Raw genomic sequence first — 25,539 nt, forward strand, 5'->3', positions numbered from 1 at the left:
GATTTTAATCATAAGCATAGGCAGAAGAAGGTAAATAGAGGTTTTCCCTAAAGCTTCATTCAAACAACAGGGTTAGATTACTGCACTTGTACCTAAACCCAGCTCAGGCTGATAATCTCACTGCCTCTGCTTCCAGCAGGTGTTTGACCACATAAGGGGAGCAGCTAGGAGGCTGCTCAGGGACTATAAAGGTGGAATTATGGGTAGCTTTGGACAGGGATCCATGTAGTGCTGTGCAGGTAGGGCGTGTGGATTGCAAGGTTGCCTCGGTAACTATGTGCCTCAAACCCCTCTTGCAGCCAGAACCATAGCAGGCAACTGTTATGGAAACTAATGTGGGAATTCCTCAAAAAAATCTAAAAACGAAGCTACCAAGTGACCACCTAAACCACTAATGAATGTGTGCCTGAAGGATTCTAAGTTGGCGTAACATACAAATACCTGCATATTGACTTTTTTGCAGCACTATTCACAATGACCAAGATAAGGAACCAAGCTGAGATGCCCACCAACGGCTGAATAGATGAAGTAACTGTGGTACATACATGCGATGGAATTTTCCTCCAACAGAAATGAAATTATGACATGCATGGGAAAAAATGAATGGAACTGTAGACCATTATGCTATGTGACTAAGTCAGACTCATAGGACTAAAAAAGGAAGAGACAGATGTCTAAAGAAAAATAGGAAACAAAAGTAAGTATGGAAATATATAATAACAATCAGGAGCTCAGGTCATTCCCATCCACACAAGCAGTGGGTCTCAACTTGTGGATTGCAACTGTTGCAGGATATTGAGATTATGTTGTTTACTGGAAAAACCTGTTTCTAGTTGTGGTGTGGCTCACCTTTAATCCAAGAGCTTTCTGCTTGAGGATTGTAAACAGGATTAAATAAAGTAACCATAGGTCAAGAGACAGAGCAAGCAGGCAGTTGACTGGGAGTGAACATAGGAAAAAAAACCAGAAAGAGTAAGAGGAAATCAGGAAGATGAATAGAGACCCACAGGAAGTAGAAGGGAGTGACATTCAGTTTGAGGGGTTTTTGAGGTGGCGTGGAGAAGGAGACTTGCTCTTTCCTTTTGTGGCATCAGAGGAGGAGGAAATCCAGATGGATATTTTCTCTGCCTCTCTGAGCTAAGAGGCTTTCACCCCAGCATCTGGCTCCTGAATCTTTATCAGTAAAACAATACTTGAGTTTTTTAAAATGCAACCCCTGAAGGGGTTGAACAATCCTTTCACAGGGGTCCCCTACCAGATACCAGATATTTACATCATGACTCACAACAGTAGCCAAATTACAGTTATGAAGTAGCAACAAAAATAATTTTATGGTTGGGGTCACCACAACATGAAAAATTATATTAAAAGGCTGTAGCGTTAGGAAGGTTGAGAACCATTAACATAGAGGGTCAGGGGGACGCCAAACTAGTACAGATCATGTCTCAACCTGCTTCCCAAAATAATTCATATGCAAACAGATATACAGATCTGGGACTTGGATGCAGGTATTTTACTCCAAAGCTAGAATTACTAGTTACAAATGCATGCTGCTGACTGCTCAGTGAGACTATGAATAAATGAACAAATAATAAGATACTATGTTAGAGGCTGAGTAAAAGTATACAGGGAACTCACAGGTCATCTAATATGCACACAGAATACAATCATTTCCTTGCAAAAGAATAACCATGAAATAAAATAATCAAGGTTTTCTGTTGAGAAAGGCAAAGTGTCACAGTCACTGTGTAAGACACAGTGGTTCCTAAAAATCTAAACATTAGACTTACCATGTGACTCAGTATTTCTGCTTTTCAGAATCTACTTACTGAAAATCAGGGTGAGGCAGAGAGGGAGAGAAGGTACATAGCATTCAGAGCAGCACAATAACCAGGAGGTAAAACTAGATCAATGTTCATCAGCAGATGGATGGATAAATATATTGTGGTATATCCATGCAATGTCATATTACTTAGCCAGTAAAAGGAATGCAGCCATTATATGATCTAATAAGAAACCTGCATGCCCCTTAAACACTCCTCTAAGTGAAGGGCATGAAATACAAAAGTCAAATATTATATGTTTCTGTTTGTGTGAATATATAGAATTGGTAAGTTGATAGAGACAGGGTGTTCTTTTGTTACTATGGAGCGAAGGAAGGAAAAAATTGAGAGTAGATTCTTAATGTTTATTTTCAAGGAAAATAATAATACCATTATTATTGAACAGGGCAAACGTGGTAGTTATATAACATCATGAATGCTCAAAAACATCACTAATCTAATTTTAATGGTTGAGCCCTGACTAATACATTTCATATGGTGGAAGGTTTTTTTCAGTAATAATAATAAATGAATGATACAAATTAGTAAATTAAATTTAGAAAAATTACTAAAGAATTTCTAGCAGATGCGGAACTTACTCCAGAGTTTAAATGACAGCTGGTAGTAGGTCGGAAGCAGACTCCAAAACACAAAGTAGAGAGTGGGCTGGCTACAGCCCTGTACAGAAGACAGGCTCACTGTGATAGCAGGTCTTGGTTGTCAACTTGTCTGGACTTGGAACCAACTAAATAGATGGATCCTTGACAGTGTTCCATGCAAAGATTGGCTGAGGAAGGGTGACTAATTCCCAGGGCAGGCATTACCTTCTGGCTGTGGCCCAGATATAACAAAGGCCAAGGGAAAAACAGGGTATGGCTTTACCCTGCGAGCTTTCACTCTTAGCTGTCTACAAGTGCATCTACTCTGATGCTGCTCTTTTTTTTTTTTTTTTTACCTTTCACCAATGTCAGAATTCAGACTTCTCAGCCTCCAGAAAAAAATGTGGACAGAAGAGCAGTGTCCCTCTAATAACCCCTGGTTTCAGTGCAGACTGGGATTTCCAAGACATCTAGCCAAACGAACTACAATCCAAAAAGTCCCCTTTGTGATATTCATTCATTCTATCAACCCTGTTCCTTGGGAGAACTCTGACTAATGCATTTACTCCCTGCACATTCCTGCACAGTGGCCTCAGGATTCCCTCATTTTACCTCCTCAACAACCTACACACAACACTCAGTGGTTGTAGAAATTAGCAAAGGCACTCTGCATGTTTGCAGAAGGCTTTATATAAATCATGTGAAAAGGGAGACTTGCCGAAAAGCAAGGTGCTAATAGCAGAAAAACTAAGGCAAGTTCCAAGTGACTCAGACAGCCACATAGCACCTCAAATGAGTCTGGGTTTTGCAGTCATATCTGGTTTATCTGTGCATCAGGTGGCTCAACCCAGCTCCAGAGGGTACTTACAGATGTCTTCCGGCCCACTACAACCTGCCTAATTCTTCTCTGTTATCCCTCGGGCCTTCAGCCAAGACACAAGACAAGAGTCTCTGCAAAGCTGCACTAGGGACCCTTGACATCAGATAAGGACATATATGGTAATGATATAAAGAGACCCATATTCTCTCAAGTCATCAGCATCCTATAACTCTGGGGGCCAAGGAATGGACAATGACTTCTTCAAAGGCAGAAATCTATGGTTCTCTTCTGTGTTGGTTCTGCCTTCCTTCAGCAGCAGCATGAGGAATTGTCCTAGGACAAGGGAAGTGCCCTACTCAGCTGCTAACTTGGGAATAATTTAAAGATTACTCAGGATATCAAGGAACTGCCCCAATATTGGCCCTGTTTTCTAATCTGAGCAAAAGGTCTCTTCAGGAGGAGCCTCCCCAGGCTGCATTTGATCATGCCAAGGTCCCTGGCTCCTTCCCAGCAGCCTTCAGGACTAGTTGCAGTGGTGAAGAGGATTAGAGAGATGCGTTCTGCTTACCTGAGAAACTGCTTTCAGCCCCCGTGGAAGGAGGGGCATCTAAGTGTGGAGGGGAATGTGTGGGACTGGGAAATCTATGAACCCAGCGCAAAGCCAGCCTCTCTTTTTCTTTGTGCAGAAACAAAAATAGAAGAAGGAGAGTCCATCTCTCTTCTAGTCAAATGCATCACCTAAGAAAGATCAGAGATCTTTCCTCCACACTTTCCTTCTAGTCTCCCCACTCAGCTTTTCACATCACAGGAAGCCTTCCTTTCCACCTTACACTAGGCATTGCCTTTTATTCTATATCAGTTCACCCAGAGGGTGAGGTACTTGCCATGTTTATCCTATATTGTCTAATTGACATTGTAATTGTACATACATAAGGTAGTGGACCAGATACTGAGCCAGTATATTCACACTTGTGCACCACCAACATCCAGGGCTTTGTTACCTCAAGATCAAGCAAGACATGAATTAAAACTGTTGCCATGTGTTCAGTTCTGTAATATGCTAAAGGAAATACTAGGCACCTTAAGTATACTTGCTTCAAACTTCCATATACCCTGGAGAGTAAGTATTAAATTCTGTGGGACAGTTGGAGACCATCTGTGGGTCCTTGGCTTGTTTTCTCTCAGAGCCATGCCAGTTAGTGTCCACTGATGCCTTCCTACATCTCCAGCGAATGGCGTTTTCTTTAATGTTGTCATCTTTAACCTCAATGCTCTGTCTGACCATCCTGACATCCCTTCCATATCAGAATAGTTTTCTCTTCGCTCCTCTGATGATAAACTCAGAGTCTTCTTCCTACCAAATCACCCTGGCTACGGTATTTCTGACTTCGTAAAGACGAAGGGTCGGGGAAGGAAGCTCTAGAGAGCTGTGGATCAGACCCCCAAGCTCCACCACTTACTAATTGTGACAAGGCAAAATATTTCGCCTCTCACCACTTAGTTTACTTCACATGGCTGTTAAAAAACTCAAGAAATAAGCATACAGTCCAATTAAGAGGCTGCCTACCGAAAAGTAAGTCCCCAGTTATGGCTAGCTTTTTGAATTATCGTTTATTACTTGAGCTAATCAATATTATTGTGCTACCCCTAAATTTTTAAGTTCCGTCGAGCCATGTGCACTCCTTTTCTCATCTCACTCTTGCCCAAGGCAGCCTCATTCATCTCCTTGACTTTGTGTCATCTATACATTGGCAACCTCCAAATTCCTATCTCCCACCCAGATCTCATGTAAGCTGCAGGCTCATTTATCCAATCGCTTCCTTGACACATCCATTTGGATGCCTCTCAGGATCCCAATTGACATGTCTGAAACTCGGCACTCCCCCTTCCTCCAGCCCCTCCTCGTTCTTCTTTATCACACACAATGGCACCATCATGTGCTGCCGCTTTAAGTAACAAATGCTGGATCGTCCTTGACACTTCTCTTCTTCCCGGGGCCTCCCACCTGGAATTCATTACCCCAGGCTTCCAATTTCACCTCCAAGAGACATCATCACTCCATCCCCCTCTCTACATTCCCAGTGCTGTCCCTGCTTTATTTCTTACCTGATCCTTCATTCCTTCGTCACATAGGGCAATGGAAAGGCTGTTCTTTTGATATTGCTCCAGTGTCAATTGAACCTGTTTCTGCTTAAAACACTGCTGTAACCTTCCTACCATCTACAGCCTGAACTCAGTTCCTCCTAATGACCCTCCACTTGCCCAGTCTCCTCCTGCTCCTCCTACACAGGGGCAACCACTCTCTTCTCCCTCCCTCCTTGACTTCTGCAGCCTGTTCTTACTAGAGTAGATAGTATTAAGCTTTCTTTGTGCCATGGTCAAGTTTTGTGACCTAGAAGCCTGCGCAACATGGTTAGGTTTTGAGGTTTGGGGTTTTGTTGTTGTTACTATTTTTTCTTGTTGGTTTTAAAAATTCTTTCCCCCCCCTCTATCTTCGTTAGCACATGTCTGTATGTGTATGTGCATGTGTTGAATGTGGGCAGTTGTGTACCGCATCATTCAAATGGAGGTTAGAAAGCAATTTAGTGTGGCATTCCTAACCTTCTACCTGTTTAAGACAGGGTCTCTTGTCGTTTTTGCTATGTATACCATGCTAGCTGGGATAAAAGCCAGAATCTGATGATTCTCTTGTCTCTGCCTTCCATCTCCTCACAGAAGCTCTGGGATTAGAAACACAATTATTGGGATTACAGATACCACATGAGGCTTTCACATAGGCTCTCAAGTTTCAGAACCAGGTCCTGTGTTTGTATGACATGTGCTTTACCCATCGAACCATGTCCCTGGCCCTGGATATTTGTTTTTGAGACAGAGTTTTATGTAGCCCAGGCTACCTGCAATATTATTGTCTGCCTCCATCCTTCCTGGCATTGTAGGACTGTATCCCAAAGCCTCATCCTCTTTATGATGTTTTTAATGTACAAAGTCTGTGTGATTACAAAGGAAAACAAAGGGCATCCATTTGTGATATAAAGTTAGTTGCATACATAGGCACAGGGCATATGAGAAATCTGTACCTTCTGCTCGGTGTCCCCTTGCACCTAAAACCACTCTATAATCTAAAGGCACACACACACACACACACACACACACACACACACACACACACACACACATATAAATGGTAAAATGGTTTCTTTGTTAACATATTTGCTAACAAAAATTCAACAATGGGTCTAATAACTGTCATAATTCTACTGAATGTGATATGGAAACAGTCGTTCTACTGGTGAGAAAGTCACAGACATTGCAAGCATTACCATATGGCAAATCCCAATCTCATGCAACCCAAAACCCTTAATTGTGCAGAGACATTTTCTCACGTGGGCTTCCACTGAGTAGCTTCCTGTCTGCCCTTAAGCCTCAGCACGACCTCCCTCAGTCCCTCCCCAACTAAGTACAGACCCTGCAAACCTCAGCCTTTGAAACCAAACTATATATTCCAAAGTCTTTCTGAGGTTTTACCTTCTAGTACATTTCTCCACACAATTGTGCTCTTTCTCAGACACCACACTGAAAAATCTCCAAAGGAAGGTACAATGCCTACCTTGCTCTGTTGCTCGGTGCCCAGATTATAGCAGAGGTGACTCAGTGAGTGAGCGAATGAAAGCATGAGGGTGTCTGTGACCAGTGAGCAGCAGGGCACGGATATAAGAGCTTCACATTCAGAGTTTGACTATGCCCTGCATCACGCTGGCTGGAACCCGTGGATCTGTGAATGTGCGTGCGTCTAGCTATTATCCACTGACCTCTCTACTTGGTAGAAAGGTTGTCTGTGCAGTTAAGCTTGCACCTTAGGAAGACTATACAAAAGACCTATACAAAACAGTGTCTCCAGTGTTGAAAAATATTGTTGAAAACCAAAGAGCATGTACTTCCAAGTTACTTCTGCTTTGTGAAACTTGAAATAATTTCAGACGCACTCCTGACTGAAGTAGAAAATTATGATGATAATGAGACTAATAAACATTTATTGAGTGGTGCAAGTAGTTGTGGTATGTATTATATGTGTGTGTGTGTGTGTGTGTGTGTGTGTGTGTGTGTGTGTGTGTATTCGCTCATTTAGTCCTTACTGTATTCCTACTTCAGAATTTAAGAAAGTAGAAGATGAGCTCAAACTATACCTTGCAACCCTTTACCATGTTACTTAATTATTTTAAAACGCTTTCCATTTACCCTAAGAAGCTGAGATCTAATAATCAAGAATCTTTCAAAAGCAAGGATTTTTTACACAAATAGGTTCTCAAATGGATCACATCTTAACCCAGTCACCTTAGCTGATACAATACCTGACACCAGTACGCCATCAAATCCATGACCTACTTTAACAATCAAAAGCCACTGATACCAATTCAAAGTTCAAACTTGAAGCCCTGTCTGGGTGGAGGGTGGACAGAAATTGTCAAGTCAAGGAGCCCAGAGGAAAATCCAAAGGGAGGTGGCGCAAGCAGGAGAAATATCATATATTGGATTCCAGATTCTAGCCCAGAATAACTGGGCAAAACAAGCCAGACTTAGACTGTGGTACATATTTTCTCTTATGCATGTAAGTAATAAACTACACACACACACACAGAGAGAGAGAGAGAGAGAGAGAGAGAGAGAGAGAGAGAGAGAGGGGATAGATGATAGATAGATAGATAGATAGATAGATAGATAGATAGATAGACAGACAGACAATAAGGAGATAGAGAAGTAGATATAGGTAGATATATAGACGTTTATCAGTCAAAAATCAGAATTTAATCAACATTGTCAGAACTCAGTTGTGCTTAACATGAGAGCCAAGGTAAAGTAGGATGAAGCTATAGGCTAGTTCCTCATTAAGGGTGAAACAGTCGGGGACTGGCTTCTAAACACAGCTCTGGGTAGGGTTATATATGACAAGTTGTTATGACCCAGCTTGGGCATAACATTTGGAGTGCAGAGTTATTGTCCAAGTTCCTGTCAGCATCAGGACAATAGTTTAGAGGGTCAGGCAAAAGCAGTACTTTGGTCTGAATTCAGACTAACGGTTGGTGAACTTTATGTGCTCAGAAAAGTTTGGTGAAAGGAGCTTTGGCAGCCTGGAGTTTTAATAGATATAGTATGAATTTACTTACTGTTATGTTTGATTCATAGATGATTCTGTACACCCAGAAGGTATCTGTGGGTACAGCTACATGAAGAACACCTTCACCTCAGGTCTCTGCTGTTGTGTGTGTCTGTGAATAAGAGGCATCCATGGTTTTACATCCTTTACCATCTGGAAGCCACTGAGACCCAGCCCTACATTCCAGTTTGCCCACACCCCTATGATTACCAGCCCTGCATCCCTAAAGAAATGAGGCCCCTATTCCTGGAAAAACTAGCCTAGCAGCCTTTAGTAAACAGAAAATCTATTTTAGTAAAGCCAAGAGATTTCTCAGAGGCCTTCAACTCTGATGCGGGCAAAGGCATTGGCCTGTATTAAATCAACTATGAGTTCCATCCTCTCTGCCATAATACACTAACTCCCCTATGTCTCAATCCATCCCCAAATCTCCAAATGTCCCTGCTTTTCTTTCTTTCCTCAAGGCTAGATCACATTGTCGGGTGTGCTGCCCATATCCTAGGCAGATGTGAACAAGTGTCTATTCTCACCAAATAAACAATAGCAAATCACCAAAGAGACAATGGTACCAAAACCCAAGTTTCGGGGTTACTTATGGAAGTATAAGTGGGGGGTAATTGAGGGGATATTTAAAGGAGCATCCATGACTGAAATGCAGCTGTATCACCAAAACCCCCACCACAACCTGGTCACAGCCCACAAAAGCTGACCCCTGAAGCCTTCAGAGTGACTTCCTGTCCTCTTCCTCTGGGAAATACCCAGATCTGTAGATTGTGAACAGCAAATCCCAATGCAAAGGGAGAAAGGAGTGATTCAGACCAATAGAACGATCTGTATGAGCCTACATCCAACCCAAGTTATTATAGCTCATGGGATGAGGTGAACATAAAGTGATGGTTACAGGCATCCCTGGCCCTTTTAAAAGACCCCAAGTTCTCAGGCAATCATCCTTTTCCCCTGGGAAAACAAAACTGGGACACGCCCCCTTGGAATGGCCAATACCAAATGTGACAAGCACTGAAAAAAATGGCCCTGCCTGTGCCGCTTGCAACGATCCACTCTGAAAAGCCTCGAACCTCCATTTGAAAAGTGGAGTCCACTCTACTGTGCAACAGCTACTCCCCACACCAGAGAGCCCAAACTCAGGGCATCTGCCGCCCTCGAGTCTCACTGTGGGATCCTTGCAGAGCAGACCCCACCCCACCCCATCCACCCACCCCTGCCCCCCAGAACGAACAGCAGGTGCCGTCTACTCCATGGTTGCTCCAGGGGTAAGCCGTTTCCAGAGGGGGTGTTCTTTTGTCAAACCGACCCGATGGCCATTAAGTGTTCTCCCAAAATCCTGCCTTTCCTAATTTGGGGGCCATTTCTTCTTGTTGTTCCTACACTGATGACTAAAATTAATCCCCGGCATTTCCCAACAGCTAAATCATCATAATCAAACTCCGCAGCTGCCAGATCTGCTGACTCAAACCCCCGATGTATTCATATGGTATTTGCTGGGTAATTACAGAATAGAGGTAATTATATTCATGACTCCATTACTTTCATAATTCTAGAGACCCAGAAATAAAAAAAAAAAAAAAAATCAGAGCCTAGAGAAGAAATTCCTTCACTAGCTCCCCTCACCCACCTCCATATCCTGTTTGGCATCTTCATATTAGCCTCTATTTCTCTCTTCTTCTTTTTTTTTTTTTTTTAAACCTTCTCATTCAAAAGTAGCAGCTCCTCAGTTACTAGCATGGCAGGGTGGAGACTAGGCAAAAGGGGAAATGATGAATGAACCAAAAAGCTTATGCTTAGGTGTTTCTACAAAAAGTTTTAGATCACCTAAAGCAATATTCAGTCTCTATGATAACACTTCCTTGACTCACTATGACAGCTTAGCCACATACTCCCCTCAAACAGAGCTTCACCCAGTGATTTCTTACTTATTTTTGTCATGGTTTTCAGATGCTCATTCAGGGACCTAGGATCCTTCCCTCTTGTGGCTTCTCCACTCTGAAGTCCTCAATGGTTTCTCCAAACAGTTGGCAGACAAGGGTTTTTAACTCTCCTGGCTCAAATACAATGCTTGTCAATTCCACCCACATTTCTGCTGTCCGTAGCTCTTTGTTGGACTCGGTCTAAATGCAAGGTGCTGGAGATTGCAGTCCTTGGCTTGCCAGATACTTCGCTCTCAGTGACAGCTCAGTGAATGGGAAGGACCATCCATGTCTGGAGTCCAGCTGATTATCTTCGGCAATTTGATGTTCATGGGGAATACATGAGTATCCCAGAGTATTTACAGAATAAGGAGCCACAGCCTGATATAGGCCGAGAAACACAAAATAAAGTGGTAAAACAAATATTCTAAAGAGACAGGCACAAAGAAATTTTACTGTTCCTCTGTCAATTCAGTATTTTTTTTTTAAAAAAAAAGCCACATGACAATGGGTCCTTCCATCATGCCTGGGCAGGGAATTTAGTTCTCTTTGTAGCCTTTACCTCTCTATTCAACCTTTGCTCATGCTGCCAGTAGATTTGACAGTACTGTCTCTCAAACTTCTCCCCACAAGCAGTCCTCCATAGACTTCTGTCAACACCCTGCTCTCCACAGTTACTCAGCTCAGCCTCTTGGAACACTCACACAGGGCAGGGTTCATGTGGCCAGCGATGGGAACTGATATCAACAAGGACTCAGTCGTTGGCCAAAGGGTCAGGCAGGACAACCACCAAACCTCAACAAACTGGAGAAGGCAGGGTATGGTGTGGTATGTGCAAACCCAGGATGTGGCGACACTGGAACAGGAGGACTGTCATGAGAATGAGGTCAGAGTGGACTACGGAGTGAGACCCTCTCTCAAATAGCCCCCAAAGAACATTTATAGCTGGCTATGAAGGAAAATCTCAGTAATCAAGATGCCGAGAAACCCTTTCCCATTCAGTGCTATCCCTGGGGATCCTTGTCCCAAGGTTAATGGCAACAAAAGGCAAGCCAGTGGCCAGGACACTGGGAAAGGGGCAGGATGGGTAGGGAGCCCCCAGAAGAGATGGCAGCAATCTGTGGACACAGAAGAGTTAAGTTTGGTTGAGCTTGAGACACGGTATCATCACAAGAAGCCAGGGGGCAGGAGAGTAAGAAGGAAGGACAAGCAATGAGGCCCAACAGAGAAATTCACAAGGGGCCCATGAGAGCATATAAGACGGGGCTGCATTGAAGATCCCCACAATGGGAGGCCCGCCCCACCCACACATGTGGAATACTCAAAAAGCATTCTTTGCAGTTTTTTAAAACTCAAACTTAATGGCTGTCCTAGAGTTCTCATTCTGAATTTTCCACTTCAGCAGTTTTCTTTCTGTTTGTTCCAGAAAAGGGATAGAATTAAGTTTTATTGTGCTTTTTACACATGAAAAACCCTCCACAACAAAACACAGCAGCCCCACCTCTGAGTATCTTTGCTGTGGCTGGGCAGGGAAGCCTGTGAGGGAGGGAGGAAGCAACGGGAAGCCTGCACACATGCCAGGCTGGGGCCCAGGTGAGGGCCCCTCCAGGGCCAGGTTCTCTCCATGGGAAAGTGAGGAAGGTCATCTGAGATTCAGAAGGAAGAACCGAGAGTTTTCCAATGAGCAAACCATCTTCCAGGGCATAATTTGAACTTGTCAGGCTTCTCACCTAGGTGACCCTTGGGGTTTCCCAACACTGGCAGAACACCCTGGTTGTGTTCTATTATGATTTTGTTTGATTGGGTTTTCAGAATGCAACATTTCGAAGCATTCATGACTAAGCAATCATAAAGGGCAGTCCTCGTATCTTTTTTTTTTTTTTTTTTAATTCCTCCTCAGAAGGAAAGGAATGGATGTTCTGCTGCCCTCTGCCTCCTTCTGGAGACTCAGCTTCCAGGTCCTCACTTACTCTCAACCCAACTACAACTGCAACCACCCAGAACCTTCTTAGAAGAAGGGCCCTGAAAGACACTGAATGCTATGTAAGATATCTCCTGGTCCACCCATGGATGTCAAAGACAGACTACTAGCCAGGAAGCAATAGTACCAGGTCTCTAGTTAGACTTGTGTGTGTGTGTGTGTGTGTGTGTGTGTGTGTGTGTGTGTGTACATGAGTGTGCATGCATATGTATCTGCACGTATGCAGACACATGTGTGCATGTACATGTGTGTGTACATGTGTGTGTATGTGTATGTACATGTGTATGTGCACATGTATGCATAGATACATGCATTTGGAGCCCAGAGAACAATTTCAGGTGCTATTCCCCAGGCAGTATCTATTTATTTTGATAAAGGATCTCTCACTGGCCTGAAAGAAGTGTTGCCATACCTTACCTTCCTTTTTTTTCTTTTTTTTTTCTTTTTTTCTTTTTTAACATAGGTGCTTGGGATTGAACTCAGGTCCTGATGCTTGCAAGACAAAGACTTGATCAATTGTGCCACCTCCTCAGTCACAGATCTACAATTTAATCTTGTGAGTTCCCCTCTCAGCCACATACCAAGAGCAGTTCATAGGAAGCACGGAGGGACTATATCAGGCACATGGAACAAAGACCAGGAGTGACAAGGCCAGGAAATCTAGCCCAGGAAGCCACAGTCATGATAGGCTGAAACTAATACTGCAACATCCAACCTCAGACGTTGTAGATGACTCAGAAGGGTCTGACCAGAATGACCTGTGGCCAGCAATGCCGTGGCAAAACTAAGAGCAAGCTGGCATTTGCACTGAGAGAACGGGTAGAGGAAAATAAAGAGAAGGGGTGATACATGAAGCAGCCAGCTGGCCTTGGAATACCATTTGCTGTCCAGTGTGGTAGAGATCTACGCAGTGCTGACAAGGCAGCATGGAGCACATGAGTACGGGGAAAGCTGTGGGCCACCATGGCATCGATATCCCACAGCAACCAAGGATGACTGGCTCAGAGAAGAGATGGCATCCAAATGACACACCTCATGCTCTGAGGATCCCTTAGCAACGACTTAGGGTCATGGCTGCTCAGAATGGCAGTGTAGAAGGAAGCATAAGACCTCAAAACCCCACTTCCTGGTTTTTACCCACTAATCCTGAGACCTGGACAGGCTTGAGAAGCTAGAAGCTGCTTTAGTAACAAGGCTATGCAGTGGCTATAAGGCAGTGAAGGAGCATCCAGGGCTGTCTTCAAGAGCCTAGCCTCCCAGCCTGTGATCTCTCCTAGCCTAGGCTGCCATTCCTTCCCCAACCCTTCCCCTGAGGTTCCTAGTATCCATCCCTGCCCTGCACTGGGGTCAGCAGACTCTTCCATTACTCTGAGTTCACCTGAGAGCCGGCCTTAACCATTTAGCCTCAGCCAAAGCAGGCAGTGGGGCGCCTGTCCGGCTGGGGAGTTGGGAAGGTCTGTTAATCATGCTTTCAGAGCACTTTGCAATGCCGAGATGAAAGACGGCTGAAGAGAGCAAAGTACAGCCATTACAATCCCCATCTTCCTAATTGAGGAAAATGAGGTTGTTTCCAAATCCTCTGTGATGCAATGGGAAACGTGCTCGATAGGCACACACTGATGGCCTCTCCCCTCCCAGTCTTCTCAGCACTGAGACAGCTAATAGATCGCTGTGAGTGGACACAGCACCCAGGTGAGAACTCTACCACTTGGACCTGCCCCAGCTACCTGAAGTTACTCCTGATACATGGCTCCCAAGAAGAGCACCCTCCACACAAGACATCAAAGTTGGGTGGCTTCACGTGGCATGGAAGTCCTCTTCTTCTGCACTGGGTAATTGGAACAAAATGACCCAGGTAGCCTTGATGTAACATCAAAGCTGCGTATAATAACCTCACAGATGAATTCAACAGTGAATAAATTTGCAGCCACCGCTCAAGTTTGAAGTATACTGAAAAATTTTTCCCCTGCCTCAGAACCAAGCAAGACGAAGAAGAAAAAATATCACCAGCCATGGCTTTCTTTACTAACCGTCTGCTTCCCCTTTCAGGCTATGGTGGAATTGGTGGTTTCTGGCCTTTGATGAATGAGGAGACAGTCTGGGAATCATGCTGTGGACAAGGATGACCAAGACTAAGACAGGGAGTGGGGGCAAAATGGCAAAGGTACATATGTGACCCTGAATACAAATCTTGAGCCACCGCAGGCCACCATTTTATAAGCAGACTCTTTGAGGGGGCTACAAAGAGATATACCTCAAAACACCAGTAAAAGGATATCATATACCCACCTGTAGTCCCAGACCTGAACAATGGAGACACAGCATCCGAGGGACTCACTGTCCAGCCAAACTTGCCAAACGGTGACCTCGGTTTCAGTGACACACCCTGACGCAAAAAAGACAGAGAGCAATAAGGAAAGATGTCTGTGACTACCTCTGATGCAAAAACATATGCATGGAAATGCAAGTGTGTGTGTGTGTGTGTGTGTGTGTGTGTGTGTGTGTGTGTGTGTGTGTGTTATGTACACAAAGAACTGCCCCACAATGATTTTGATCTAGAGCAGTGGTTCTCAATCATCTTGATGGTGCAGCTCTTTAAAACAGTTCCTCATGTTGTGGTGACCTGCCCTCCCCAAACTATAAAATTCTTTCATTGCTACTTTATAACTGCAATTTTGATACTGTTATGAATTTTAATATAAATACATGACATGCAAAATTTGTGATATGTGACCCCCTAAGGGGTCACAACTCACAGGTTGAGAAGCACTGGTCTAGATGTTCAGTTTTAAGGATTTTCTTTGCTTTAACTGTTTTGCTTTATTGTGCTTACCATAGCTTTATTGATGTGATTTTGTTTGGCTGTATTTTTCCTATCAAGGGGTGAATTCTTAAAAGCTTGTCAGTTAAATCTGATTATATCCTATATAAACCACACTTTCTTTTTCCCACTAATACATAGCTAACTTGATAATGTGCTTAGCAGAAAGTCCTGCATCGCTCACTTCTCTTTCTGAAGTGAGGGCTGCACTTCCATTTACACTCAGCAGGTACTTGCCCCACGCTCCCAGGCACCACTGCTCACACACACAGGCATTAAGTGCATTAAATGTGGTGGATGATGAGAAAGCTCCTCCAACAACTAAAGTATTCGGAACACTATCAGCTTCTCTAGGGCACTCTGAGCCTCTCCAGGTTACCTCCGGAATGTAGGGGATTTAGGAGGGATTAAGAGAAACTTCAAAATCTCTAAGAATGCAAGACAACAAGAACTAATGACTGAGAAAATAAAACTTGTTAAAGTAGGTTAGCAATATGGTTCACATGACAAGAAACAGTTTGAGTAGTTTTTTCTTTCGTTTGTTCTTTCTTTTTTTCTTTCTTTTTTTTTTTTTTTTTTTTTTTTTTTTTTTTTTTTTTTACTGTCAGGAACACATGTGAAGGAGCTTTTGAGTCTGGGATGAAATCACTCCAAACTACTGTGCTTCTTCACAGCTTTATTATTAAAAATAAAATAGTTTGTTCTTCCTTCTCTGTCTCCACCCTCTTGATTTTTATTCAGTGGTCCGAGGGCTGATCTATCTAGGCCAACTCTAAGTCCACCTAATCTGTCTTTGTTTGGTGGTTCTCAACCTTCCTGATGCTGCGACTCTTTAACACAGCTCCTCATGTTGCGCTGATCCCCCAGCCATGAAGTTATTTCCTTGCTACCTCATAACTGTAATGTGGCTACTGTTATGAATCTCAATGAAAACATTTCTGGAGAGGGTGGCCAAAGAGGTCTCGGCCAACAGGTTGAGAGGCCTCTATTTGTTCTTCTGAATGGCTCTCTTTCCTAATTCACGGAGCACAGTAGGAACAGTGGGATGAAGGGCGCCATCACTAACCATGGCCATCTGCCTACCTGCCACTCACTCACCCTCATCAGCCTGATACCTCCAATGCACCTCACTCTCTTATGTGGCATCTTCTTTTGCCTTATAGCAGGAAGGCTTTATGTTTCACTAAGTGATTCCCACATTCGTAACATGCGCATCTCTCCTTCATGTGGTCATATTTACTGAGACCCTTCCCAGAAACATAACAATATCCATCCTGTGATATTCAAGCAACTACCCTTTCAGAGGATACAGTGGGTTTTTTTGCAATCCTTGCTCTTAGCACCTGAACTTAGGTTGAATGTAATGTTCTCAGAGTTAAAATTTATGATTTCTGTGGAAATCTATAATCTCTGTGTGTGTGTGTGTGTGTGTGTGTGTGTATGCACCTGTGTGTGTGGTGTGTGTGTGTACACATTCTCATTAACATATATGTGCGAATATGTGTATCTTGGCTTCTGTCCATTTAGGCACATGTGAGGGGCTGCATGTACATTTGTCTGCAGAGTATGTGGGCAGAGGTCAATCACAGGTGCTTTGCCTCAGGGTCCATCCCCTTTGTTGTTGTTCTTTGTTTGTGTGTTGTTGTTGTTTTGTTTTGGGGACAAAACATCTAGGGATCTAGGGCACTCTGATTTGATAAGGGTGACTAGTCAGCAAGTCCCAGAGATCTGACTGGCCCTGCCTCCCTAGCGCTGGGATCGCAGATGCATGCACCACACCAGTTTTGTCTCACCTGCTCTCTGTCAGCCTTCTCTCAGAGCTGTCTTAAGTCACGAGCCTTCCTACCAGAGACTCGGGACTACCTTCTACCCCTGTATCATGGGTTGTTAGGGACGGGCTGTATGGATTCCCATTCTCCAAAGAGAACTCGTAAAGGTTTGGACTCATAATATTTTGGAAAAAAAATCCACTTCTTTCAAAAGTGCAGCTCCAGTGAAGAACTACTACACCTAATGCCTTGGGGCAGAGAAGAAAAAGAACCTGCCCCTTTGGGGGCCTCTGTCATTGCTCTACAAGGGCTGATTGTGCAAAAGGACCCAAGGAAGGTTCGCAGGAGACACTGGTGGACTAGTAATGTGACAATGGAGAACTGAGAGGCTACAGCATGACTGTATAGAACTCTCTGAGAGCACTGAGGTTTTTGTGGGAGACATTACCACAGCACACCGCACCATTGCTTCCCTCCTCTAAGAAAGTCTCTGTCTCCTTCCTTCCGTGGCAGGCTGGCCACGCCTTTTGCCCTAGAACTTGCTTCTTAGGACGTCACTGATCCTGCCTGCCCACTGGAGGCGCCCTTGAGATACCGTGTGTCACAATCTGACTTATTCAGCCAGGAGTAAGCTCATTGCTTTTTTTTCCCCACACACACAGATAAATCTAATGTATAGCTGTCCATGTTCATTTCATTTTAAAGTCCTTCATCCTAAGAAAATCTGTGGCCAAATCAACTATGAAAACACCCATATGTCATTACCCAAAGCAGCTTTCCTGCTTCCAGACCATGTCAGCTGGTCTTTTGGTAGCTCAGAAGTAACTTTTCAAATCAAACAACTCACCATTGAGGACCACTATTTATGAACCCAGAGACCTTAAGAATTGTGACTTATCAAATCTAGTTGCATTTTAGAATCATTTGGGGGCTACCTTAAGAAAATTACACCTGTCTGTGCCTTAACTCAGCCTAATTATATGAGGAGCTGCAGAGATGAAGAGTCTGCACGAAGATGCATGACATTTGCAGACTCTTTGAAAGTAAAATGTTTCTTTACCTTGCAACAGAAATTTGCATGCAGGGCAACTGACCTCAAGTTCTCTATAAGCAAAATGAGAACAGTCATAGCTAATGCTTGTCATCATATCGAGGCAGCGGAAGAAGCAAATATGTGTGCATGCACTGTTATACAGGAGGACTAAAGTGCAGCCCCATTAGGAGTTGGATTGTGTCCTGCTGAAATTCAAGTGTTGAAGCCCTAAGCCACAGGAGCTCAGAACGTGACTGCAGTTGGAGACAGGGTCTCTAATGAGATGATGAAGTGTGAGGTCATTTGGGTGGGCCCTATTACCTGGTTGGAATGGCCTTATAAGTAAATAAAGTTGGGGCTGGGTCACAAGTAAATGGAAAGTTCTTTTAAGCCCAGCGCACAAGCCAAGGAGACAGGGCTGGGAGGAGAGCCTCCTAAGTACCTTGAGCTTGAGATTTGACCCCCAGCACTGTAGGGAAACCCAATTCCGTCATTTAAACTATTCCTCCAGTCCATGGACCATGGTTCTGGAAGTCCCAGAAACCTACACCAGCCTTTGTCTTCACGACACTAGTAACAGCCACAGGAGGCCCCTCCCAAAAGACTTCCAAGGAGTTAATGAAAAGACCTTGACTCTGGGTAATAGTGGAGGCCTTTGTCCAGAGCTGAGAGCACACAGGAGCACCTTTTTGTCAGGAGTTCTTTTGATGGAGTCTCACTAACAGTGTCCCTTCACAAAGAAAAACCTATTTTCTAAGAACTCCCAGGTCACATACATTCCCCAGGGGCCTAAGAACGCTAACTCTGTCCCCAAAGGGACTCCTGGTTCCCTTGGAGGCTCCAGCTGTCCCTTGGACCTTGATGTGAGGGAGAATGCAGGTCCCTGTCTACCGGAGCCACCCGCTCACTCTCCAGAGGCGGGATTTCATTCAGCCAGCATTCAGCACCTCGGCGTGTGGGATAGGACATGAATGAATACTCTCAAAGGAGCGTCTTTATCCCAGAGCCTGAAGCTCTGACAAAGAGGGCATCTTCACCTGTGAATTAGCTTGATTTTCCCAGCTGCCTGCTGACTTCTTCACCAGAAGGTCCTGCCTCTATACATGCGTTTTCTTTCCTCTCAAAGCCAAAGCTGCATTCTCCAACTAATAGCAAGTTTAAAAAAAAATGGAGAAAAAAAATTCGGTATGAAGTTTCCTCTTTCAGAAGGCAACTTGAAAAATGCCCTTCCAAAGAGCTGAGCTGTCAGTTAGACGTCTAAATGGACCTTTATTAGAACCATAAAAATGGGCTACTTAACATGTAATTGGGCCATTTTTCATGCTTAAATACTCTGTTAAAATGGTGTCAATAGCTAAGTTAGAAACCCATGCTAAAAAGCAAATGTTTTATCTGAAGGCTCCATTTTACGGCCTGGTAAGATGAGAACACATCAGTTTCCACGTCTTTCAGGAGATGATGGAGAGAAGCGCGCCCAGGTGCTTCCATACCATTCAGTTTTCCCTCTCAGACTGACTGAAATTAGCTAATGGAAAAGTCGCTCAAACAAGATCATCCAAAGGCTTGCTCCAAAGCCGGATGAAGAGATGAACTCCGAGGCCCCTCACCCAATGTGATCCCATTTCCATTTCCAGCCCTAATCCTAATGTTCATACTACTGTTTATTATCAACCAGTTTATAGATCCCTAGTTAATATTTGCTCAGGGCTTATGTTGATTTCTCAATACATGCAATTTTCTGGTTTCATCTTTATCTTCAAGGATTAGATTGGATCGAGCTGCCTTGCAGTAATTTAGTTTTTATCTTATGCCTTACAGTTTTATGTTCTTGTAATAGCACTTGCTTTCCTTTTTTTTATTTAATTAAATATATCTTATTTCACAACTACAGCATTTTTGTTTCGGGTTTATTTATTTAACAGCTGGCAGGGTGCTGGTGTTTTGTAGAGGGAACCACGCTGGGTATTTTTAGACATTCAGAAGTTGGAGAATGCACCAGCTGAGAAGAGGAAAGAAAAAAAAATCTGAACTTGAGAGATGAATGCTTGGAGATTAAACTTGGATTGCTTTGGCTACATGACGGAGTTCCATATATTATATCCTTAAGGCAGAAACAGAAACAAAAATAAACAACCCCAAAGAATGTATTTAAAAGTATGTCCAAGAAAAAAAGCTCCTAAACCCAACCTTTGACTTTCTGCAGTATAGGTGGCTCTGTCCACAGGCTCAGCCATGACAGTAACACTGAGTATCACTTATGCCTTCGCTGTGAGTTCGAGGCCAACCTGGTCTACCATGTGAGTCCAGGACAGCCAGACAGCCAAGACTACAATGAGAAACCCTGTCTCAAAAAACCAAAAAAAGAAAAAGAAAAAAAAGAGAAAGTCATATGACCCACTTGTGTCTCTGCAGATCTGTAAGCTTTCCTATTATCTCTAAATGCAGCTTCTCCATTCAGCTCTGTGGGTATAAAACTTGGGTGGACACAAACCATACCCAACAGAATTGCAGCCTAGCTGGGTACAGCAGCACATGCTTTTAAATCACTGCACAGGCAGGCAGGGAGTTTGAGGCTAGCCTGTTCTCCATGAGATTCAAGGCAGCCAGAGGTATGCAGTGCTATCCTATCTTAAAAAATAAAAAAGGGAGAGGGGGGAAACAGTGAGTATGGTAGCCTCCAGGAAAAGTGTAGCTGCCTATAAGTAAGAACAGAAATTCCATCTCCACCAGGCTTGTTTCAGGCTTGGGGAAACAACATCATGATACCTCAGGCCTTAGGTGCAGCATTTAATGAGGGGCATATATTCAGGTTGTGGATGCTAGTGTCTCATTTAACTCACCCGCTTGCAGTAGCTGGTGGGCTTCTCCTGGCAGCATTGCTTCTGCAGTCTTGACCATTCTTCAGAACCCAGCTAAAAGCCACTCATGACTTCCTGCAGCCCTCACACACTGGAGCCCAGGAACCACCAGTCTTCTTCCATCTTGACCAGGAAGTCTCTGTTCTATACTATTCCTCAGGAGAACCATTATCTTCCTTTGGGATTCCAGGGAGGGAAACGTGGAGGAGATGCTAATGTTTCTTCAGTATCTAGCTGGCCACAATGAGCTGGGTTTCCTCTGTCCTGCCTCCCTTTTGCCTAGAAGCCACTCCTCCTGCTTGAAAACAGCCTGGGAACATTGTGTCTTACTGCTTGATACAGACAGCTTCATCTTTCCAGCAGCCCACCTCCAGGACATCCCCAAAAGATCTCAGTCTCTGAAAACAGCAGCAGCAATATCAACTGAGTACTCAGGCCTCATTCCCACAATCACATGAATCAGTACTCATATTTAATTTACCTTCCAGGAGGTACTGATGCTCAATAAAGTTTAAGTACCACTGTTTTATTAGCCAGATAAAGCTAAAATCCATGAAACTTTCTAGCTAAAAAACAAAAAAAAATTTTTTTAATCTCTATAGTGGAGTTCAAACTTACCACCGTGGCCTTTCGGGTACTTTGCAGTATTTCTTCATGTATGTGTCTGGCCACACAGCATGATGCACTTAGCATACCTCAAGTTCTAACCAAGCCACTGTCCATACTGACTCCAAGATCAAGTGTTCCTCCCTAAGATCCCCTTCTCTTTTCTTACTCTTGCTTGTTTGGCACATGTGGGTATGTGCATGTTCGTGCGTATGTAGGTGCACGTATAAACGTGCACGCATGCGCGTACACACACACACACACGTGCACACGCTCGCACACACATGTGTACACACACAGAGTCATACATGTATATACACATATATGTAAGAATGAAAGCCAGGGGTCAATCTCAGGTATCATTTCTTAGGATGCTGTCCACACTGTGTTTTGACACAGGATCTTTCACTAGCTTGGAACTTATCAATTCAACTCGGCTGATTGACCAGCAGGCCCCAAAGGTCTGCATATCTCCTTGTCCTCAGCACATGGGCTCCAGAAATCAAACTGAGCTGTCTGCCTTAACCTCCATCCTGTTCTCCAGGATTAGCACACATGTACCCAATACCTCTGTTATTGTTTTTGTTAAGTAATACCCATAGAAGAGTTTGGAGTCCTAACAATAGATAAGGGATACAAGAGCAAAATATTGAAAAGTGGGAGGGGAGATGCATTTGTTGAATGCCAACCAGAGCCACTGACTAATTTCCTTAAAATGTGTCATTGAACTCTCACTCCACCCACCCATCCCCGACCCGACGCCCTGCACACACACAAAAGAAAGAAAGTCCCTATGAAGTACTGATGAAAGCAAGAAGGCCAGAATGTCCAAGTTCAAAAGCCACCATGAAGAAAAGAAATTCCCTGGCCTTAACAATTTAATGAGAAAAAAACAGGCAGGTCCAAGAGCCTGTGCTTGCCTGTGCTGCACCCAGCCTAGAGCACAGTGCTTCTACAGTCTCCTAGGATCCTACAGACGAAAGCAACCCAAGCCTATCCTGGGGATGCTTCAGTCTGTTTTCTCTTTCCTGTTTTTGTTTGTAAAGCAAGAAAGTCCAAGAGCCCTTCTCTCAAGTGCAAAGAGCCAGCAGCTCGGGTTTTGCTGTCTGGGTATGCAGAATCAGCCATAGGAAGGACCCAAGAGTCACAGGAGCCACAGAGCCTGGGGTGATCACAGAGTGTTTTCCAAGGGCCCATCTTACGCAAGTGTCTGTGGGTCAGGCAACATCCCTCTAACTCCTGAACTTGATGAAGTGATCATTTGAAGTTTCAGTGGCAGTAGAAAAGCTGCTATTATCCTATCTTTGTATTCCAAAGTCTGCCAAGCATCATGGTCCTTCTCTGCTGGGGTCCAGCATCTTTCCTTCCTGTAGCGGTGATGGGAGGAAGGGGAAGAGATTGCTTTTGAACGTTTTGTTCTGCTCAACTCTGAGGTTTGCAAGGGTGCTCTGCCTTTCAGATGTATTTCTGCAAGTTGCTGTTAATTGTGTTTTCAATTAGTTATGTTTAAAACGTCCTGAGATTTGGGCAACTGAAATTGCAGTGCATTAATAATTATTAAACAGAGGTTCTAATCCATTATTTATCGGATAAATTTTTAATACTAATGCAGAATCCATTGTCACTGCCACCATGAGTTTGGCCATTAAAGAAAAAGCTGACAAAAGGAAAGTGAAGCTTTAGGCTTCATAACGAAGGCCTGCAGAGCGGAGCTTCCTAGAGGAAGGATTGGCAGCTGTTTCTCTTTTATGTCTGTTTGATCAAGGCTTTATTGCCTACAGAAAGAGGCAGGAGTTCCACATAGTAGGTATTCAATCAATGTTTGTACAGGAGTGAATGCACGCACGCATCAGTAAACGAATATCAGAGAAATTAAGCAAGGAAAGACTGTAAGATCTAGGCCCCTTTCTACTTACATTAATAAACATACACTCAGTGGTACACTCAGCTAGCTGCCCCAGTGGCCTTGTGATGGATCAGAAACTAATCCTTTCTCTCTGTACCTGACAGATCGTCATAATACACATTTAAATATAATTATAGTAAAACAGGGTCATTTGAGGTAGCACTGAAGCTCACGTGCGGGTGGGACCCTAGCCTGGAGCAGTCCAAGAAGGCTCCAATAAAGAGGTGACAGTGGATCTCAGAGCCAGATGTTTCCAGATGTAGACAGTTGGAATGGGCGAAGCAGCAAGGGTGGCTAGGTTTGAGATCACATAGAATTTGATGGGAGAATCAAGAAATGAGGTTGGAGAGGAGGATTGGAGCAAGAATTTTGTTAGCCATGATGAGAAGATAAGAGCAAGAGGATTACAATCAGGATGTAATGTGAATAAATTATTTTTAAAAAACTCTGCTCAAATATATAATTGAGGTTGTCTCCATACACCAACATCCTATAGTTAAAACCTGATCTTGTCTGCCTAGTGCTCATAATCCTTACCGTGACAAAAATAATAAATAAATAAAGTTTCTTAGAAACAAAAACACAGGTGAATGCAAGGGATTGCTGTCACTCAGATTTCTATTCAAGGCAAACCGACCAACTCATACTCTAAGGAGGAACAAAATACTGTGCTAGGAATATTGGCTAAATATCGGGGAGGAAAGAGTCAGGATTGAGATAGACCCTCTAACAAAGGAACAAGGAAGAGAGGGAAATGCCCTGTGCTTTGGGGAAGCAGGGCTTGCTCCCTAAGTATACTACTGGGCTTACAGGCTTCCAGTCCTCATTCTCTGCCGTACAAGCATGGCTCCAGGAAGTCCAGGGAATGGGCTGGTGGCCATGTTTTAAGACCGCTTCATCAGGTTTAGAACAGTTCCGGGATTCCGAAAGCATCAGCAACCATCCCTGTAGCCACAGCAGGACTCAACCACTTGGCTCGTATGGCCTTACCAACTGGAAGGACCTAAGAAGAGGAAAGGGAGAAGTGAGGTACGGTGCTTCCCATGGAAGCCTTTCCTTTCTGGGGGAAAACTCTGGACTCCCTCAGATATCCAGAAACATAAGCCACAGTCTGTGTAGCACAGAACGGGCAACAAGAGATGTAACAAGAATAAATTAATAATAATTATAAAAAAGATAAGAGATGGCTGCTCCCCGGTCCGGTCCCCTGCTTTGACAGAGCCCTGCAGACTCTAAAGTGAGGTCAGCTGGAGTAGGCAGAGGTAGGTGTTGATGAAGATGCCTGGGAAAGAGGTAAGGGTAGCATTAAGAAGTGAAGTGAAGCAGGAAGCCTTGACCGTCCTTCCAGCAAAATCTAGCGCTCTGGATTCTCACAATTGTTATTATTCTGTTTGTCTCCCTATTGCTTTCCGAGACCTACGCTGTTTGTGGATAAGAACCTGAGTTTTTACCTATGTATTCTCTACAGAGCTTAGGGAAGGCCGAGGCAAATTGTTGAAGAAACACTTAAATGAACTACATTTTAAAGTACATTTTAATTGAAATATAACTATACTACTTCTCCCTTCTCTTTCCTCTCTCCAACACCTGCCATGTCCTCTCAGTCCAACCTCCCATGTCCTCATCTCACTTTCTCTCAAACTGATGGCTTCTTTATGTATATACGTGTGTGTGTGTGTGTGTGTGTGTGTGTGTGTGTGTGTGTGTGTATACAAACTAGATAGATAATAGATAGATAGATAGACTGACTACTGAGTCTGTTTTGTTGGATATATGTATGTCTAAGAGAGCATGCGAACCCGTTAATAAGACTCAGATTTTAGGAATAATCTGTTTCAGAAGAAAATCTTCTGAACAGAAAAAGTGAAGCCAGCCCACTTAGGAAGAGTCAAGTTGGGACCAGGAAATCAAAATGAGAAGGAGTTCAGCATTAATGTCACTGTTACTAATTATCAGGAAGCTACATCTTTTAGGGAAAGGAGGGAACAGATAGTAGTCTTCATAAAAATTACTACCAGACAATGGAATCAGTTTTTGCCCATTAGTTATGGAGTATAGTAACATTATGCTACTGTGAGAAACAGATCAATGTCATATTTGACATATACATCTAATGGGTTTTAAAATAATAATGACAACAACATGAGTTTTTAAAAAAGGGAATGATGCCAGAGGTGTCACCTAATTTGACATCCACAGCAACCTTACAAGTGACACTATTGGGGGTACAAAAGGTAACCAGTCTG

The 25,539-nt window shown here is 43.6% G+C and overlaps 1 long non-coding RNA gene across 2 annotated transcripts in view; it reads right to left on the reverse strand.

The window, feature by feature from the left end:
• The window catches only part of LOC311602977, a 115,173-nt gene that overhangs the window by 74,484 nt on the left and 15,150 nt on the right, over positions 1-25,539 (reverse strand). For both annotated transcript variants that reach the window (XR_014780906.1, XR_014780907.1), the window contains exons 2-6: positions 20,764-21,179; positions 14,590-14,686; positions 10,326-10,700; positions 10,028-10,150; positions 8,405-8,506 (exon numbers count right to left, since the gene is read on the reverse strand). This is a non-coding gene — a long non-coding RNA (uncharacterized lncRNA). The remainder of the gene's footprint in view (positions 1-8,404; positions 8,507-10,027; positions 10,151-10,325; positions 10,701-14,589; positions 14,687-20,763; positions 21,180-25,539) is intronic.

This window comes from Acomys minous (assembly GCF_964271855.1).
Source record: "Acomys minous genome assembly, chromosome: 8".
Classification (NCBI taxonomy): Eukaryota; Metazoa; Chordata; class Mammalia; order Rodentia; family Muridae; genus Acomys; species Acomys minous.